The sequence below is a fragment of the Symphalangus syndactylus genome, chromosome 4, assembly GCF_028878055.3.
Source record: "Symphalangus syndactylus isolate Jambi chromosome 4, NHGRI_mSymSyn1-v2.1_pri, whole genome shotgun sequence".
NCBI classification, from domain to species: domain Eukaryota; kingdom Metazoa; phylum Chordata; class Mammalia; order Primates; family Hylobatidae; genus Symphalangus; species Symphalangus syndactylus.
In genome coordinates, this window is record NC_072426.2 from 142,488,251 (window position 1) to 142,503,431 (window position 15,181).

At 35.7% G+C, this 15,181-nt stretch overlaps 1 protein-coding gene and 1 long non-coding RNA gene across 7 annotated transcripts in view; one reads left to right on the forward strand and one right to left on the reverse strand.

The window, feature by feature from the left end:
* Positions 1-15,181, reverse strand: part of SH3RF1 (SH3 domain containing ring finger 1) — a 176,657-nt gene that overhangs the window by 96,112 nt on the left and 65,364 nt on the right. The window lies entirely within an intron of this gene.
* The window catches only part of LOC129481229 (uncharacterized), a 33,508-nt gene continuing 29,600 nt past the window's right edge, over positions 11,274-15,181 (forward strand). For all 3 annotated transcript variants that reach the window (XR_008657297.2, XR_008657296.2, XR_008657295.2), the window contains exons 1-2: positions 11,274-11,392; positions 12,302-12,437. This is a non-coding gene — a long non-coding RNA (uncharacterized lncRNA). The remainder of the gene's footprint in view (positions 11,393-12,301; positions 12,438-15,181) is intronic.

The window sequence follows — 15,181 nt, forward strand, 5'->3', positions numbered from 1 at the left end:
CTCTTCTATACACCAACAGCGACCCAGCTAATAATCAAATCAAGAACTCAACCTCTTTTACAATAGCTGCAAAAAAAAAAAAAAAAAAACCAACAACTTAGGAATATACCTAACCAAGGAAGTGAAAGATCTCTACCAGGGAAACAACAAAACACTGCTGAAAGAAATCATAGATGACACAAACAAACGGAAACACATCCCATGCTCATGACTGAGTAGAATCAATATTGTGAAAATGACCATACAGCCAAAAGCAATCTACAAATTCAATGCAATCCCCATCAAAATACCACCATCATTCTTCACAGAATTAAAAAAAAAATTCTATAATTCATGTGGAACCAACAAAGAGCCAATAAAGCCAAAGCAAGACTAAGCAAAAAGAACAAATCTGGAGGCATCACATTACCTGACTTCAAACTACACTAAAGCCATAGTCACCACAGTAGCATGGTACTGGTATAAAAACAGCCACATAGACCAATGCAACAGAATAGAGAACCCAGAAATAACCCCAAATCCTTACAGCCAGCTGATCTTCGACAAGGCAACCAAAAACAAAGTGGGGGAAAAAAGCCTTTTTCAACAAATGGTGCTGTGATAATTGGCTGGTCACATGTAGGAGAATGAAAATGGATCCTCATCTCTCACCTTATACACAAATCAACTCAAGATGGACTAAGGACTTAAATCTAAGACCTGAAACTATAAAAATTCTTGAAGATAACATTGGAAAAACCCTTCTAGACATTGGCTTAGACAAGGATTTCATGACCAAGAACCCAAAAGCAAATGCCATAAAAACAAAGAGTAAATAGCTGGGACTTAATTAAACTAAAGAGCTTTTGCACGGCAAAAGAAACAGCAGAGTAAATAGACAACCCACAGAGTGGGAGAAAATCTTCACAATCTATACATCTGACAAAGGACTAATATCCAGAATCTACAATGAACTCAAACAAATCAACAAGAAAAAAAAATCTCATCAAAAAGTGGGCTCAGGACATGAATAGACAATTCTCAAAAGAAGATATACAAATGGCCAACAAACACATGAAAAAAATGCTGAACATCACTAATGATCAGGGAAATGCAAATGAAAACCATAATGCGATACCACCTTACTCCTGTAAGAATGGCCATAATCAAAAAATCAAAAAATAGTAGGTGTTGGCGTGGCTGTGGTGAACAGGGAACACTTCTACACTGCTGGTGGGAATGTAAACTAATACAACCACTATGGAAAACAGTGTGGAGATTCCTTAAAGAACTAAAAGTAGAACTACCATTTGATCCAGCAATCCCACTACTGGGTTTCTACCCAGAGGAAAAGAAGTCATTATATGAAAAAGACACTTGCACACACGTTTATAGCACACAATTCGCAATTGCAAAAACATAGAACCAATCCAAATGGCCATCAACAAATGGATAAACTGTTTCATATATATATATATGTTTCATATATATATATATGTTTCATATATATATATATATATATATATATGATGGAATACTACTCAGCCATAAAAAGGAATAAATTAATGGCATTTGAGGCAACCTGGATGAGACTGGAGACTATTATTCTAAGTGAAGTAACTCAGGAATGAAAAACCAAACATTGTATGTTCTCACTCATAAGTGGGAGCTAAGCCATGAGGATTCAAAGGCACAAGAATGACACAATGGACTTTGGGGACTCCGAGGGAAAGAGTGGGAAGGGGGTGAGAGATAAAAGACTACAAATAGAGCTCAGTGCATACTGCCCAGGTGATGGGTGCCCAAAATCTCACAAATCACCACTAAAGAACTCACTCATGTAACCAAACACCACCCGTTCCCCAATAACCTATGGAAATAATAAATGAATGAATGAATGTATGTTAGCTCCTTTTCCTTTTCTCCTCCTTCCCCCAGGTAAGTTTAGGTATAAATTTTAACTTTCAGCAGAAAAGCTGCAGATGTGTTAGCCTCCGACAGACAATGCACGAGGACTCCACCCCCAGAGAGTTATTTGGGGATATTTATTCTTTTAAACATAAACAAGTGCCTGCAGCTATTCCAGGGCTGTTATGTTTTACTTCAGTATATACAGATATTAAGTCTGCAAGTTAAAACTGTCATTCCAAAATTGTTCCCTCTAGGACCAATAAATAGACATTTACCCTGTTACTAAGGATGCTATGGCTTACTGTAATGGCTGAGTAATTATTACAGTGCAGGTCCTGTCAGGGAACACATCACTCCCTATGTATAATAAGGAGGTAAGGTCTCACCACACAGCCCTGCCAGTCACCTGAAGGAAAGGTCCCTCAGCCTGGGAACTGCAACTGAATGAGTTTTCTATTTATAAGTTAACACTCAGTGATGAAAAAAGAGTCTACGAGCCTTGGGAATAAATTAGCTGTTAACTTCAAAATCTGAACAAAAGGGACTGTTTTAGGTTTATGTTTCTTTGTTACTGTTACTGTTACTGGAATTCTTTCCCTGCTTTTTCTCTCCTTAGATATTTGGTAAAGTCTTTTCTCAGCTGTGCTAAGGCAATCTCAAGGATAGTCTTTTTTTCATGTTTGTGCCAGACTTGTAAAAAGGGACTAGCCTACTACCTTCGTAGTCAGCATGAAATATGCTGGAAAACTACCAAGAGAACATCCCAACATTTTTTTAAAAAAACAGAGACAGAGACACGCACTCAGAGTGTATGAAGTTCAGGCAGTCGCCATCTAAAAATTTTTCTAGATAGTACTAAAATTGCATGAGTGTCTGTTTTAGGCTTTTTGTACTGCAAAATAAAGCATATAAAACTGCACAAAACCAAGATGTGCAGTTCAAATATTTGTCGCAAAGGGAAACACTCATGGAACAACCACCAGGACAAGACGCAGTTTGCCAGAACCTAGAAGTGTGCCTTATGACATTACTAGTAACTACCCTCTCCCTTTCCCAAAATGGAACCACAATCATGACTTTTGCCTAAGTATGCATCCTTAGACACTCTGGTTTTGTTTTGCCTTTTTAAAATGTTATTTAAATGGATCATGCAGGCTGTATTCTTTTGTGTCTGGCTTCTTTTGATCCATATTATATTTGTGAAATGTACCCATATGATTACATGTAAGTGTCAGTTTATTACTTTTCATTGATGCATACTATTCCACTATACAAATATAAAACATTTTATCCATCTAATCTTGGTGAACACTTGAGCTCTTTCCAGGTGTTAGTTATTATGCATGATGCTATTATGAATGTTCTTGAATGTGTCTGTTGTTTGCATTTCTGGTAAGTGTATTCTAAGGAGTGAAACTGCTAGATCATAGGGTATGCATTTCATAAACTGTTGTAAATTATACCAGTCTCCCAAGTGATTGTATCAATGCATGTTCCCTACCAGCTGCATATGAATGTTCCTGCTGCCTCACATCTCTGCCACACCTTGTGGGTGTAGTGGTTTTGTCTCTCATCTGTAACAAATGATATTGAGCACCTTTTCAAAAGACTATTTATCATATGTTTTAACTCTCATATGTATATCTTAAAACCCAACAAGACACTGATGTTGTTTTGTATGGTCATTAGGTATTTAGATTTATCCACACAGTCACATTTATAGTTGCATTTTTTATCTTTCAGCTGAGATAATTTTTATCCTACCTAAATAACATACTTTAACATTTCCTTTAGCTAAAGTCTGTTTGTTGGTATCAAAATTTTCCAGTTTGGCTGAAAATGTCTTTATTTCACTCTCATACTTGAAGAATACGGTTGTTGGGTATAGAACTCCAGGCTGACAACTACTTACTTTTTAGACATTAAAGATATTGCTCCATTGCCTTCTGCTGGCTACTGTTTCTTCTAAGAAAGAAGTCAGCTACTACTACTGGTTATAATTATACCTCCTAGGAAAATTTGTCTTTTTCCCCCCCATCTGGTTGCTTTCAAGATTTTATCTTTGTTTCTGCTTTTATTAGCATTACAGTGATATATCTAGGTATGAGTTTATTTTTTATTTATCATTCTTGGAGTTCATAGGATTTCTTGAGTTTGTAAATAGAAGTTATTTATCAATGTTACAAAGTTCGCAGCTGTTTTCTATTCAAATACTGCTGTGCTCCACCTTAGTGCTCATCTACTTCTGAGATTCCATTTACAAGTATTTAGAAATCTCGTACCATATCCTTTAGGTCTCTTAACCTAGAGACAGGTTTTTGCCATGTTGGCCAGGCTAGTCTAGAACTCCTGACCTCAGGTGACCCACTCACCTTGGCCTCCCAAAGTGTTGAGATTACAGGAGTGAGCCACCATGCCCAGCCAACACAATAATTATAAAGTCTATTTCTATAATGCCAATCTATGAAGCTTTAATGTATTTTTTCTATTGCTATTGTTTCCCTAGTTTTTGCTGATATTTTCTTCCTACTTCAAGTGTGTGTTTACAGTAAGTCCTCACTTAACATCATCAATAGGTTCTTGGAAACTGTGGCTTTAAGTAAAACACCATAAAATTAAGCCAATTTTTTCTTATCAACATTACAATGAAACACATTGAACAAAACAATGTTATTCAACGACCTGCTATATGTGTCATTTCACTTAAAATCAGTTTCTGAGAACCTATAGACAATGTTAAGTAAAAATGTACTATATTTTTTATGGTGTGATACTGCTTTTGCAAAACTGTTAGTAGAAGTAATTTGAGAACTAGGATATTATTAATATATTCTTCCAGGGAATTTAAACTTGTTCCTGCCAGATCTTGTGGGACTAGTACTCTGGAATCACCTTAATCTAATTTCAGGGCATGAGAAGATTAGAAGCTGGACTTTCTTTCTTCTTGATTTTGGACCCATAATTCTTTACTATGTTATAACCTCTCCAATGCCTCCAAGCAGAATTTTTTATACTTTATCTTGCTTTTCTAGTCTCCTTCAACAGGAATGTTAATCCAAATTACTTGCTCTACCATTACAGAAAGCTCCTGGCCCTATGTTTCATTTTAATAAGCTGTTCCTTTACTGTATCACCTTAAACCCTATAACTTAATCTATGAAGTAGGTTTATTATTGCTTTAGTTTTATCCAATAAGACATGTTACTCTCTATTTTTAAGTCTGTTAATTAGTTTTGCCTATTTAAAAAATAATGAATAAAAAAGCACTCAAAAATGTAAAAGAAAAGGTCATCCTTAATTCTATTACTTTTATTTATTATTTTTTGAGACATTGTCTCACTCTTTCATCCAGGCTGGAGTGCAGTGGCACTATCTCAGCTCACTACAACTTCCACCTCCTGGGTTCAAGCAATTCTCCTGCCTCAGCCTCCTGAGTAGCTGGGATTACAGGTGCCTGCCATCACGTCTGACTAATTTTTGTATTTTTAGTAGAGATGGGGTTTCACCATGTTGGCTAGTCTGGTCTTGAGCTCCTGACCTCAGGTGATCCACCTGCCTCAGCCCCCCAAAGTGCTAGGATTATAGACATGAGGCACCATGCCCGGCCAATTCTATTACTTTTATTTTTACTTATAAAAAATAAGTAAAAATATTTTTATAAGTATTTATACTTATATAAGTATAAATATATAAGTATATATTTATGTAAATATTTACATAAATATATAAGTATATATGTTATATAAGTATTTATACTTATATATTTTATAAGTATTTATACTCCGCAGGGCACGGAGGCTCACGAATGTAATCCCAGCACTTTGGGAGGCCGGGGCAGGTGGATCACCTGAGGTCAGGAGTTCAAAACCCAGCCTGGCCAACATTGTGAAACCCCATCTCTACTAAAAACACAAAAATTAGCCAGTCGTGGTGGTGCCCCTGTAATCCCAGCTACTCAGGAGGCTGAGGCAGGAGAATCGCTTGAACCCAGGAGGCAGACGTTACAGTGAGCCAAGATTGCCCCACTGTACTCCAGCCTGGGCGACAAAAGCAAGACTCTGTCTCAAAAAAAAAAAAAAAAAAGCCCACCTTAGGATAATTGTGTTTGTTGTATTATGTCTTATAAAACAAACTGTATCCAGAATGATGTAATAACCCTTTTATAGGTATAAACTTACTGACACTTTTTTTATAAAATCACAAATTCAAAGACCTGATACTACTACAACTAATAAATGAAATCTCTTCAGCACTTTTTGGTTAGAATAATATTATATTATATCCCTTTAAAATATTACTAAAAGTGGACTCCAAAGTATAATAAGACTCTGATCAAGATAAAATACACAAAGTTTCAACTGTTTTCTTTGCTGTATAAGAAAACTATGGTTCATAGACTTGCTCAGACTGCCAAATACAAAGTGACCCCTCAAAATCAGAATGTTCTCCTTTAAATGTAGAAATGTAAAGGCTTCATAATACTATTGTGCTTTAAGAAAAATCAATTGGTCCAAATTATTGCATCTAATGAGATTTTCCAGGCTTTCTGGCAATATTTGTGAGTTAGAGAAAAAGGCAAATTGCCTTATGGAAACATCTGAAACAAAGTCCTCCGTCTCCATCTTCATTTGCTTTCCATAATCACAAATTGGTTTTCAGGTTACTGTGGCTTTCAACACTTTAAACCACAAATGAAGGCCTAATTCTTAGGATACTGGCACAATGAATACTTTTAACATCCCCAGTTATATTAATATTAGTGTTCTCCTTCTGTACTGCAAACAGTCTACAAATAGTAGAGTGAGTGTTAAATCAGCAGATTCTTCATGCTTAATATGCTGTAATTTTCCATAGGACTAGTCAATATAAATGTATACTTTAAAATATACACATTTGTGAATGTCCACAAAATACATACACTTGTTTTTGCTCCTTTTTATATTATGCTAAATATAGTATATATGTATTAATACATGCATCCTGATTTGTATATTTTGAAACATATTTACATTATTAGAAATAATGCATTCTCTATGGAAATAAATCAAATGATCTTTTTTAGAGCATCTAATTTGTATAAATCTTTATACATGTATACGTAAGTATATTAAGCAAAACGATTACTAAAGAGAATAAATAAAAAGAAATTGCACCTAGACATATTATCATAAAATTGCAGAACATCAAAGACAAAGAGAAGACTTTACAAGAGAAAAAAGAGAATCTAACAAAGAAATGACAATTAGGCTGAAAACAGACTTCAACAGAAACAATAGAGGCCAACGGTTTGTGGAAATATCTTTAAAGTGCTGAGAGAAAATATATCAGTCTAGACTTAAAACAAGAACAAGAGAAAAATAATGACCTCTGTAGACAAAAACTGAGAGGATTTATTACCAGCAGGATTTTGCCCACTGGAGCTTCTAAAGGAATACTTTAAGAAGGACAATACTTCTAGAAAGCAGGTCTGAGTTGTAAGAAGGAAAAGGAAGCAAATAAATTGATAAAACAGTGGCAAACCTAAACAATCAATAATACAATAATAAAGTCTAGGGTTTTAAAAGGGCAGCATGTAAAGTAGGAGAGAAGCAACTGGAGTTGTATTTGAAGATCCTCATGGTATTTGGGAGGCATTTAATATCAGGTTTAGACTGCTAGGTATGCATAGACAATTTCAAGGTACTCATAAAATAATAAAAACTGTACAATTTCTACGTTTATAAAAACATTAGCTGCTGTTACAAACCCCCAGATTTCAGTGGCTTAACACATCATTCTCATAACAGTCTAATGTTTGGTTGGCAGGTGGTTTTCCTCGACACAGACGTTCAAAGACTCAGGTTCTTATCATCTTGTGGCTTCACCAACCATCAGGGTCTTATAATCTTGTGCATCCAGAGAGCAGAAGTGAAAAGTGGCATGGATGAAGTCCAAGCACTCCCTAAAAGCCTTGACCCCAACATGGTAAAAGTCACTTCTGTTCACATCCCACTGGTTAGATCTCAGTCACACAGTAATGTATAACAGCAAATGGTCTTGGAAAATGTGGCTTAGTGTATGCACAAAAAAAACAAAAAACAGAGGAGACGAATATGTTTTTGAGAGCAGCTAGGAGGGTCTGTCACAGCTTCCAATCCACTGGGAATAAGAAAACAAACAAAATTCAAACAATTTAAAAAGAAAGACAATAAAAGAGAAAGGGAAATGGATAAAAAGGTGTGACAAATATAAATAAAGTATTAAGGTGAGGTGACAGTAACAACATCAAACATTCAGCAAGCACAATACATGAAAATTAATCTACCAGTTAAAAATTAGATATTATAATGTATTTTAAAACAATAACAAAATGAAGCAGTATGCTCTTTATAAGAGGCACACCTAAAACATAAAGACATAAAAGATCGAAAGCATGAGAAAATATTCCAGGCAAATATGAACCTAAATAAAGTTATGTACTACATCAGTATCATTTTAAAATGGACTCCACCAAAAAAAAAGGAATAAAGAGAGTACCTACATAATGGTAAATTTAACAGGAAAGTATACTAATTCCATATATTTAAACATCTATTAAAATAGCCTCAAATATGTATAGAGCAAGATTTAATAAAAACACAGAAGAAATTAATGAACTCATCATGTAGTCAGAGATTCTAAAATATGTTTGATGCAGAGGACATGTGTAGTAATGCCAAATAAAAGTACACACTGTTTTCACATACATATTTCCAAAACCTGTGTATATGTTAAGCCACAAAACCAGTCTCAATGGAGTTCCAACAATAGGTATTATATAGACCATGCCCCTTAATCACAAAGCAATTAAGTTAAAAATCAATTATATAAAAATAAAATCTCCATAGTTAGAAAATTTTAAAGCATTTCTAAATAACCCATGAGTCAAAGTAAACACTAGAAAATAAATATTTACTTCAGAAAAAAGAAGTATTTACTTCAGTAAGAATGAACCACAGCTCACAACAGGGATGAATCAGAAACATAATGTGAGGAAAAAAACATTATGTTACAGAAAACATAATGTGAGGAAAAAACAAGTTTCATAACTTACGTATACCTTACATAATCTTTCATATGTATCATATGTATTACTATGTGATACACTGGCACATATATTTGTGACCAGTTCAACTACGTGCTCCCTTTACTATTAAAAAATCTTTTTATTTAAAAGAAAGTTCCACGGCTATTCACTCTTCTCGTCCCCATCACAGATTAGGAAGATACTTTAGATACCAGAGTAGTCTGGTGAGACAAGTACATCAGATTCCAGAATAGTCCATCCCAACTGAGATGAGTAAACTGGTAAGTTTCTAGAGCTTAATGGGTTAGAACAGCTATGAGGTCCCTGTCTAGAATACTTGGCCCTTTCAAAGTAAAATGACAGCAGTAAGAGAACAGAAGTTTCAGTGTGCTCTTGAGCCAGTCAGACACAATGTCAGTTAAATAAATTTTAAAAACACAACAGGATTCCAAATATAAAAAAATTAAGATGGCAAACAATAATACAGTATTGTCACCATTTCTGATTACTGGCAATCTGAAAAAAACCTTTTCTATGATAAAATGTAAAATATACGATCAATATTTTTAAAATTAACATTTTTAAAAGGATTAAATTTAGTGAAAAGTAGCAGGAACAATGAAATTTGGAATTAAAGTTTCTATTAGAAAAACATCACGGCCTCTCCATCTACTGCCAGAGCTGGCTTTAACAATTAACGAATACTTATTCTGCAGGGAATTTGTTGATGCAAAAACCAGGAAACAATTTATCTCCATTGGGAATACTTTGAAGAAAGGATTAGAGCGGGGCTAGGGCAGGGAGGATCTGTAAAAAACAATATTTGCCAAACTAAAAACACATAGGCACACATGGGAATTATTTTACTTTCAACAAGTTCTGAAAGTAGTAACAAAACCAGGGAGAGTTAAAAGAATAATTTAACACTGATGTTTCAGGAATGCTAAAGGAGACTAGGCATTTAGACTTCATGTTGCTAAGTGTGTTCATCTAAAATCTAAAAGCCACTTTCATAACAACGACTTTGCTATTCCTTAGCATTTTGTCTCTTTAGGCAGCTTATTTCCCAGTCAAAGTTATAATTTTGTATTCATAATACCATAATCATTTCCATGGTAACTTCCTGTGAAGTCACAGAGAAAACACTATTGACTTCTCCTGAGGCTCTGATTTCCCAGTTGAAATCATATGTTGATTTTATTTTTTCCAATGTAAGTCAAAGGTTACTATTAAAAATCCTAGGGATGAGGTCTTAACACAGAAAACCCATCTGTCATCACTACAGAGGCAAGTAGAGAAACCTAGTAGCACAGGATACTTGGTTTAAACTGCAAGGACCTGTACCAGAGTCAGTGAACTTGGGTTCACACCCCAGTTCTGATAGCTATGAGAGAGGAGTCTTTGGACACAGTATCTAATGTTCTCAAGTTTCCCTTTACCCATCTGTAAAATGAGGAAGTATCTCATAATGTTGTGAGAATTAAAAGAGAGACAATGCTGTCAGCTTAAAAAACAAAAAAAAATCTTACTCCCCCAAAATTTACAGCTATCTCTGACCTCAGGATATAGATATAGAGTTGCAATGGAAGTACTTATTCAGCAAATATTTATTAAGGGCCTACTTTGTGTTCTTGGTGCTGGGAAGACAAGGAATAGTGTTAGTGCTTTGGCCCTAACAAAAACTGTTTCTTTACCCTGATGCTTCAGTTTAATGTTTACCTCCCTCTGTAGGAGGCTAGTTCTTGGTATGAGGTCAACCTTGACTCTCAGCCCTCTCTATTTTTCTCTTGTGCCCACATATCGAGGCAAATAGAGTACACATTTTAAAGCCTCAGACAGTGAGCCTCTGTGTGGATGAGAAATGAAGTCCAGGCTGGGCAGCACTGTTTCAATTTACCATCTCATCTGAAGGAGGGGATGTGGTTCCTTTTAAAGGACAATGTATAATGAATAAAAAACTCATTCTCCTTACAGCTAGCTTATAATTATTATTTGGGTTAATAGCACAGTGACAATTGTCTGAACCTCTGAAAACACAAGGGTAGTAAATACCTACCTTCAGAAACCAAAGCATCAGTTAATTCCAAGCCTGCCTAACTCCCTATTTCTACAGAAATAACACAATAATTTTACCTAGCAACTTCAGGAAAAGTGGAGAAATAGCTTATGACAAAAAGAAAATCTAACCCCTTTGAATCCCTTAGATATGTTGTTGTCATCAGATACTTAAACTTTGTACCTAAAATAAAGCTTAATAAATTTACCATTATAAATGCTGAGGTGGTCTTCAAAGAAAGAAACGGAAAAACTGGTAATTGTGTGCTTTCTCAGCAGGAAAACAATTTAAAGTGTATATATCTAAAGGAAGAAGACATAACATTCTGTATCTATATACTAATGTATATTCTCCTGAACACTATTTGGGATAGATGGCTCTTGGAGAAAAAAAGGTCTATGGTAAGCATGGAAGGGTTCTGAGAAGTTCTGCCGCAAAGACACCTGTTTATTGTTAAGAAAATGCTAAACAAGCATTTTCCAAAATTATTTGACTAAATGTCTCACAGAAAACACTTAAGAACATGCTGTTATTTAGTAAGCCACACATTCACATAGCTGCTAAAGTGTATCACAGAGTATCAACTCATAACTCAAAGCATCTTGCTCTTTGTAGTTAAAAGAGCAAATAAAAATATCCTAGAACTGGCCAAGCACAGTGGCTCATGCCTGCAATCCCAGCACTTTGGGAGGCTGAGATTGGTGCATTGCTTGAATCCAGGAGTTCTAGACCAGCCTGGGCAACATGGCGAAACCCCACCTCTACCAAAAATACAAAAATTAGCCTGTAATCCCAGCTACTCGGAAGGCTGAAGTGGGAGGATGGTTTGAGCCTGGGAGGTGGAGGTTGCAGTGAGCTGAGATGGCACCATTGCAGTCCAGCCTGGGCAACTGAGCCAGACCCTGTCTCAAGAAAAAAAAAAAAAATCCTGGAATTCTGTTCTAATTGTTCCGCAATCCCTACCAGAAACAAGAATTTCCTTCTATAAGTGTATGGAATATTTAAGTGATAGAAAATAATGTAATCTGTTTTGCTTGTTTGAAGATATACCTAGAACAGTATCTGGTACACAAAAATAACTGTGAAACGAATGACTGAATAATCTCCATAGTTTTCTTATCTTCTCTTCCATACTCCCTACAAGATATTGATTCTACAAAATTATGTATTTAGAAGCACATTACAGAAAATAACGCAGACACTGGTACTAAATAGATAGGGTTTTAAAGTCTGGTTGCACTACTAATTAGCTATGTGACCTTCAGCAATTACTTTTTACAAAGCGAGAATTAAAACTTTTTATCCCACAGGACTACTATGAAGAAAGCGCCTGGCATAATCTTGGCACATTGAAGGCATTCAAAAAATACCAGTCATCTCTCTTCACTCCCTCTAACTCTAACTTACTTTAACCTCATTTAAACTTTGAGGAAAAAGAACTCAAGGGTAAGTAAAACCATGGTGGATTATCAAATGAGATGAGGTAAACCAAAACAAACAAATCCCACAGAGAATATGATGAAAACAGAGTTACTTTCTAAAGACTGCAGCACTGTTCCTCAGGTGCTTCCCAAAGGTTCCAAGTACTATAGTTTCTTTTAAGTTTCAGGTGTGCATCTTTTAATCAAACTAATTCAATGAAATTTCCAGCACATCATTTCATTCAATCATCCTATTCTCTGTCAAAGGTTTTATCCCCCTCAAAATCTAAACAACACATTTTTATAATAATGTCTCTTACTCCCAACAACACTCAAACAAAAAACTTAAACCAAGTTTAACACTCCATATATATTAGAAACAGCATGAAGTAGAGTATTCAATACACGATTAGTTTACAGAAATTACACTAACTCTTACCTGGTTATCACATATATTACTTTCTCTTTTTTTTTTTTTTTTGAGACGGAGTCTCGTTTTGTCGCCAGGCTGGAGTGCAGTGGCATGATCTTGGCTCACTGCAATCTCCGCCTCCTGGGTTCAAGTGATTCACCTACCTCAGCCCCCTGAGTAGCTGGGACTACAGGCATGCACCACCACGCCCGGCTAATTTTTTGTATTTTAGTAGAGACGGGGTTTCACCACATTGACCAGGATGGTCTCGATCTCCTGACCTCGTGATCCACCCACCTCGGCCTCCCAAAGTGTTGGGATTACAGGCATGAGCCACCGCGCCCAGCCACCTTCTCCTTTTGAAGAGTCTGAGCTCATATTTTATCTTGTTTCTGACATTTGAAAAAAAAAATTCTAATATTAAGAAGTTGCTTGCTGATTTTTAAAAAGGCTTTATAAGAGGACCGAAGTTTCTTTTTCTGGGTCAATCAGTCATTAGTAAACTAAGGAAAAGGAGGAATCATACATTAAAATGGAAATTTACTAGCAACATGGAGTGGAGTTACCTGATGTGCTGACAGAGTAACAAGGGAGTCAAGGGAAATAGCTTCATTAAATGAACTATTTATGTTCCAGTAAATCCAGTGTTTTAAAATTCTGACATTTGTTTTGAAACCAGATTCAGATTTCGTACATAGTATTTCTTTGTTGGCAAGAGCTGGAAGAAAGTTAATGCCAATAAGTCTATCTTTTTTGCATATGCTTTTTGTGTGTTAGGGTATCAGAGGACCTATGAATCAGGTCGAAATTAACACCACATGTGCATGTCTTTGGAGAAACAGAAATGACTTGTCAGATTTCTATCATAAAAACTAATTTATATTTTTGTAATCCCACTAATAAGGTAGTAATAAGCATGGCAACTCTCCCAAGTGCTATCTCTTTTATATTAATAACTAGTTTTGTAAAAATAAGATCAAATCACCAAAAAATGCAGGCCAATTTCCAGGCATGTCAACATACTGCCTGCCCTGAACTCCGGAGCACAGTGCAGCACTGAGCATATCCTTCTTGGGTTCTTTTTTCCCATTTGCTCTCATGAAGTGTTGACAAATACGCACCTGTCAGAAAATCTTCAGCATATTTTTTCACTCTGAAAGGAGCCCAATGACATTAGCAGGACTAATAAATTTATCTTTCCCTTTCTTGAAATTTACCAACGTACCATATCAACACAATGAAATTTTTCTGACTCAAGGAAAGCACAAGAGAACCCCAGGAATATTTAAAGAATTTCTCAACCACAGATATAGAAATGTACAAAACCCATATCCTGATTTGAGAAAACAAACATGCATCCAAAGGAGATTTCAAATCCTTGGCAAAAATAGCCTCTGAAAAAAGCAATTTTTGGCTCATTAGGGATATTTACATTTTGGGCCTTTTACAACTGGTTCTCTCCACTGCTAACATTACAAAAACAATATATTCATATTTTTAACTAATAGTTTTAAGTGGAATACATAGTGATAAAACTGGGGAACACAGCAAATGCAAACATTAGTGACAAAGAAAAGTCTCTTTCAAGATCAGTAATTTCAAGGATTTTAGAACAGTGGTGCTAAAGAGCATCTCTTGCATATCACAACTCTCAAGAGAACATTAGGAAAATACGATAAAACCTATGAAATCTTCATGCTATAAACGACAGCACTTTTAAATATTTGAAAATGATACCTTAGCATGCCACACATGATTCAATCTAAAATGGATGTTTGAAGTCCCTCTGGATTCATCCCCCTTTGCAATCATTTAGTGACCCACGCCCACCTAGGAGTTTGCTTACACTGCCCTAGAGTCTAACATCCATTCAAGGGGCTGGTGGAAGAGGGGTGGTTCACACCCATAATTCCAGTACTTTGGGAAGCCAAGGTGGGAGGATGGCTTGAAGCCAGGAGTTTGAAACCAGCCTAAGCAACATGGTGAGACACTGTCTCCACAAAAAATTTTTTTAAATTATATAAAAACAAAAAAAGTCCACCAAGGGATTCACTTTACATAAATGAAGTCAAGAAACATTTGGGACAAGTGCTTATTATGTGCAGTGTTCATCACTGCTGCTACAAAGACAAATTATAGAGAATCCCTGCCCCAAGCTAACAGGATACCTTGGGTGCATCAAAGGTCTAACCTTTATAGGGTGCACAGAGGAAAACACACAAGCCATCAGAGACCTAAGAAAATGACATGTAGTGTTGCATTCATTTTACCAGTGGGAAATAAAGAACCAATAAGGTCAATGACAAAATGAATGGAGAATTATTATAAAAAGAAAGAGGCCAGGTTCAGTGGCTCAT